Source organism: Pholcus phalangioides, unplaced genomic scaffold (assembly GCF_987345545.1).
Source record: "Pholcus phalangioides strain wild (caught in Gottingen) unplaced genomic scaffold, Ppha-v1.0 ptg000029l_1, whole genome shotgun sequence".
NCBI classification, from domain to species: domain Eukaryota; kingdom Metazoa; phylum Arthropoda; class Arachnida; order Araneae; family Pholcidae; genus Pholcus; species Pholcus phalangioides.
The window spans coordinates 6098671-6104140 of NW_028301619.1; positions in this window are offsets into that span (position 1 = coordinate 6098671).

Below are 5470 nucleotides of genomic sequence, written 5' to 3' on the forward strand. Positions count from 1 at the left end.
ACTTTATATACATAGATATCGCTCAAATAGTCAGAACAAGTTTTGGGTTATTGAAGATGTTTAGCGATCATCTTTTTCTTCGTTGTTTCCTCATGCTAAATATGAATGGATCAGAAAAAATTATGCATCTCTCTCTCTCTCACACACACATCAAGAATGAATTTTCGCATGAAACTTTTTTGAATTTATTTAAGTTCTTGATGTATTTGCTGTTGTGTGTATTTCATAGAAAATGAGAACGTCTGTTAAGACCAGTCGAGATTTGCAATTCATTCTTTTTTGCATTTTCTGTACATCCTTCAAATTTTACTTCAAATTTTACTTGAAGCATTTGAAACTTCATTCTATGTTTATTTCTTTAAATGATTTTCTAAATCGCAGCATTGCTGCTTAAAATTTGAGCTATGATCTTTTTTATAAGCATTTCGCTAAAATCTACATTTTTTTCAGAGTGAAGCACCTTGAGTTTGAAACTAAAAAGACAAAATAAATACAGGGTCGGTAAAAAGTCCGCATAAACTTTAAAAATGTATAAAAACAGGAAAAATAACCGAAATAAAAACCGTTTTCAGGGTTAGCATCAATAGATTACGGGAGTTTTTTAAGACAGGAAAAAAACCCCTCAAAAAACAGCAAAAACAGCCAATAGGTGGCACTGGTACGAGTGACTTCGGTGGAAATATGCAAATGAGACGGTTATAAGAACTTGCGCGCTCCTAATCCACAAGCAGTTCACCGTTGTAAACCGTGTATGTGGCTGTATAACCGTGTATCTGCTGCACTCTGCCATTGCTGGATTTGTGTTATCCCAGACACAAAGGAAAATTTTTGAATTCTCGCTAGGTCACGAGAATTTTTTTAAATTCTCGTGACCTTGCGATGCTAACCTGGCAAATCGTTTTTTATTTCGGTTATTTTTCCGGTTTTTATGAATTTTTAAAGTTCCAACGGACTTTTTGCCCACCCTGTAAATAAATAAATCTGAGGCATGTTTTGCAAGTTTCAATGTTAAAGCTCAAGTGTGTGTGTGTGTGTGTGTGTGTAATTTGCAATTATCAGAGCAATAATCTGCCATTTTTAAAGAAATTTTCTCAAATTCAAATCCATTCTGCATTTGTTTAGGCAAGCCTCAGCTATGGTATGTTGAAGGAAAGTCGCTGGGGTCAGCGGAGTAGAAGATAATAGCAGCTAATTTCACTTTTTTCATAAACTAAACATGTTACAGTATGCTGAGAAATGAATTTCAGGAAGACAAATCAGGACGTTTTTTCCTACCGCCACTCCCAAAAATGAACTTTTTTAAAAAAATGACTTGGTTTTAACAAGAATTTATTTTTTAATAAAAATATCAAAAACGAAATTCAAAATGTATTTGCTCACACACTTGAAGGAAAAGAAATAACTGCTTAAAATTCCCTGGAGAGCCACGGAGTTTTTGAAAGACAGCAGTTTTGTAAAAGGTTTGGATCAGTGATTCCCAACGTGGGCGTTAATGCCCCCCTGGGGGGCGATGGAATGTTTCAGGGGGACGGTAGAAGATACGGGTATAACATAGGATCCTATGGGTTAGATTGCATTGGGGGTGATGGGAGAAAAAATTTCTGAAGAAAGGGGCGATGGGACAAAAAAGGTTGGGAAACTATGGTTTAGATTGATGTGCAGTATACTTTTACTTGAATCACCACATTGGAGCTCCTTCTGGGCGAAAACTAGGAGGTGATGAATGAAAAAACACATACTTCGAGAAGCCGGGGTTAATTTAAACTTCATCTGCGAAAAAATCAGGGTTGCACGGCAAAACTTTTTTTCGCTGTTTTGGCCACGATTTTCGCAAAACGCACCACGTTGCAACGTGCGCATTTTAGATATATCATTTATTATACTAGGCACCATGTAGGTACAAGTACACAAAATTTAATTTTTTATATAGTCCCTTGTGCTCTAACTTCCAGTTAGAAAGTTGTTTCCCTGTCTCTACTATTAGCTTATATATGAGAATGCTCAAATCGGGAAGCCTAATCCCATCCGGAATAGTTCTACCATTCAACTGCAAAATGAAACATGAGTCACTAGAACCGAAGTAAACAACCACACACTTGTCAGCGAAGAAAGATATGCTCCATCTATCTGCCCATGATGTGATTGTAATGAAGTTGGTTAGGAAATCGCTAAGATTCCCGACTATACCAATTAATTTCACGTCACCTGTAAATATCATCGATACCTTTATCGAGTTCATCGATAAGAAGCGAAAAACACATGGTTTCTAAAATACTTCCGTGAGGAAGTCACTAAGTACCTTTTCCGTCCAATCTGTCTTATTAGACGGTTCACCAATATCCACTGTAATCTATCTTGATCCTGCAACCATGAATCTGATCAATTCAACAAGCTGCCTTCAATCTCAATCGCACGTAAACGCTTCAAAACTTTCCCATGTTGGATACGATCAAATACTTTTTGAAAATCTAGATATACTACGACCACATTATAGTGACTTTTCTGAAGTCTTAGTCAAGTGGTCGTAATAGCAGGGATGGTTACACATGGCTTCTCTTCCTAACCCCATGCTAGTTTCCCAACAATATACAGTATTATTGTTCTTCATCCACTTCACCAGTTGCTGTTAATAATATTTTGCAATATGTTAGAGAGGGTGCTCATTAAATTCACTGTGGAAGGGGACATTTGCTTATATTTATTTCTCTATTACCCTTTCTATAAATAGGGATTACGTTTGTGCAAGCTTTCATTTGATGCTCCTTTGTAGCAACACTATTTCTGTAAATAGGTGCAACTGGTAAAAACAGTTCATTAGCATAAGGATCCATAAGGATCGGATGATTATTTCTGTTGTCGACATTTTTTAAAAACATAAACTTGACAATTTTAAGTAGTAAATGCATTTATTGTGCAGAATGATTATAATTAAAGTTGCGATTTCAAAATGCTGTAAGTAAGAACCACTGGTCACAGAATGACTTGAAAATTCGCATAAATACTCCTGAAGCGATAGAACTTTGTTTGGCGAAGGAAAAAAAAAATTAAAATGTACCGATAGGTGGCGCTGTACTTGGGGAACATGAGAAATTCGTTCGCAGAATGGAAACAATAGTCAGCCAGGGCAAAATGATAATTTAATAGAAAAATTCCATAATTCATGGAAATACCACAAAAATGAAGTCACAAAACAAACATTTACGACTTAAGTAAAAAATGTTCAATATGTTGTTCACCGTGTTTTGCTACGAGTTGGAAGTGTAAAACTACACGTTCCACAACAGATCTGAGTGTGTCGGTGGTAATTCTGTCGATGTAGGCGAACTTCTGTTAGTCTTGAACCCATCCAAGTTCACAATCAAGCAACTGTACAACACTCTTTAGGTACCTCCGCAGCATCACGTATGATGCATATCCAACACATCAGTCATTTCGGGAATGAAGGATACTATACATATTACCCGACAGTGCAAGGACTTGCCTGACCGGAAAGCAGGTTCCTAACGTGTACAGACGGTGGTTTAATTGTTGAACGTATTTCATCAGGACGACGGTAGGATAGAACAGGTAAAACATTTTCGAACATCGTACTCCTGTGAGGATCGATCCCTTTCCGTATGAGCCTCTCATTCCGAAGGGGGGAACAGTAACTATTATTTTTTCAGTTGCGGAAAATTGCGTGCCAAAGTTCTATTACCTTGTAACTATATTCAGAGATAATTGAAGACAAATCGCTGATATCGTGTTGGCTTTTCTTGCCGTGCAGCAAAAAAGCATAATGGTGATTTCCTTTTTTTGTCATTAGTATCTCTTGACGCAAATCTTTCTTAGATTCAGTCTTCCTTAATTTCATTTCCTTCCTTTCGCTTAATTCCGCGTTGTTTTTGCCTATACTTAAAAAATCATGTTTCTCTTTCTATTAATTTACCGTAACGTTTTATAACGCATTGATTTTGATGTATAAGGAAATACAATTTTTCTTTTTCTTAGTCATACATATATGAAGACTTTTTAGGATCGTTAATTGTAAATGCACGAAAAAATATATAGCATTGGAAGATTTCAATGTATTTTTATTATTGAATGTTTCAAATAAACTCAATGCTCAATCATAGTTTCGTCAAATCTATTAAACCTAATTCACGATAAGTTAGAATAGTCAGAAACTTTTGTATTGACAGCGCTTATTGAACGGTCACGAGACTCAAAATCGCTACAATCACTATTCAGTATTGCACGATGGGTAAGGAACGATGTTTAACACTAATCGAGGAGAAGCAATAAAGTAAAATGATTCAAAAAACAATGGCCGTAATATAATCATAATAGCATAAATCTTCGTTATGTGAGTTGATGATAATGTTTTTTATGTTTTTGAAAACATACCGCATTCGATTCGTTATGTCAGTCTTTATAATTCAGAAATTTTGATCTTTGGTACCAAATGAAATCGTAGAAGGTTAAATTTGCTCGGTACCGGTGTAGATATTCATAATAGCTATAAAACATTCTGCTATTTATGATATGAAAGGAGACTAGTGGTGAAGTTCAACAATAAAATTGGCATTGCATCAAACGGTGAACTATATCTCCATCTTGCGCTTATTTTCACTGTCAAATTTTCTCAATTTTATGGATGGTGGATGCTTTTTATCAGAAAAAGTGATCAATATATGTTTTTGTTATTTATGTCATCTCAAAATCATAATTAATGAAAAGAAATTTTTGAGCATTTTTTTCTCAAAATTTAGTGAAATGATATTCCATTAGCTATAAATTATTAAACATCTTTCGAAATTAGCGTCCTAACGAATCGTTTCTTTCTTGAATCGTCGGCTTAAGATATATCTATGTAAGAGAAACTAGTCCAATATTAATCTTCATGGGTGAAAATACTAGAATTTGTTAAGTCAGCGAACTTGTTACTCATTGGAAGTTAATGAAGTATGGTTTGGTAATTAGCGACTATTGTTTGACAGGCTTTGTTTAATCTTGTGGAGGGAAAAAAACAAACAAATGAAAGGCATAACCTCTTTAGAATCTTCTCATAACAGGCGTTACCTCTCGTTTAATAGAAAAAGAAAGCTTTTAGAAAAGAAAAAAAAACTGACATATTCCACGTTATACATCCAGTACATACATGAAACTCTTTCTCTGTTTGGGGTTAAGCGATTTGTGTTGTTTTTTACGGGAAGTGGAGCTTTGTCCTAGAGCCCGAGGCAGAGAACTTCCTCTCACCATAGAACTCCGCTTAAATCATTGAGCAGTTTCTGGTTCTTGCCAACTTCCATCATTGAGCGAGTGCCTCTTTCCGAGTGAAAGTGAATTTCTAATTTAGCCCGAGGGTTCTGCAAGTAATCATAATTTTTTTTCCTTTCACTTTTCTTCTCTTTTCTGGTTGATTTCTTTTGTTTTGTTCTTTTCATTCAGAGCTTCCTCTTGGCGTGTTCACGTGCAACTTTGATTCTTC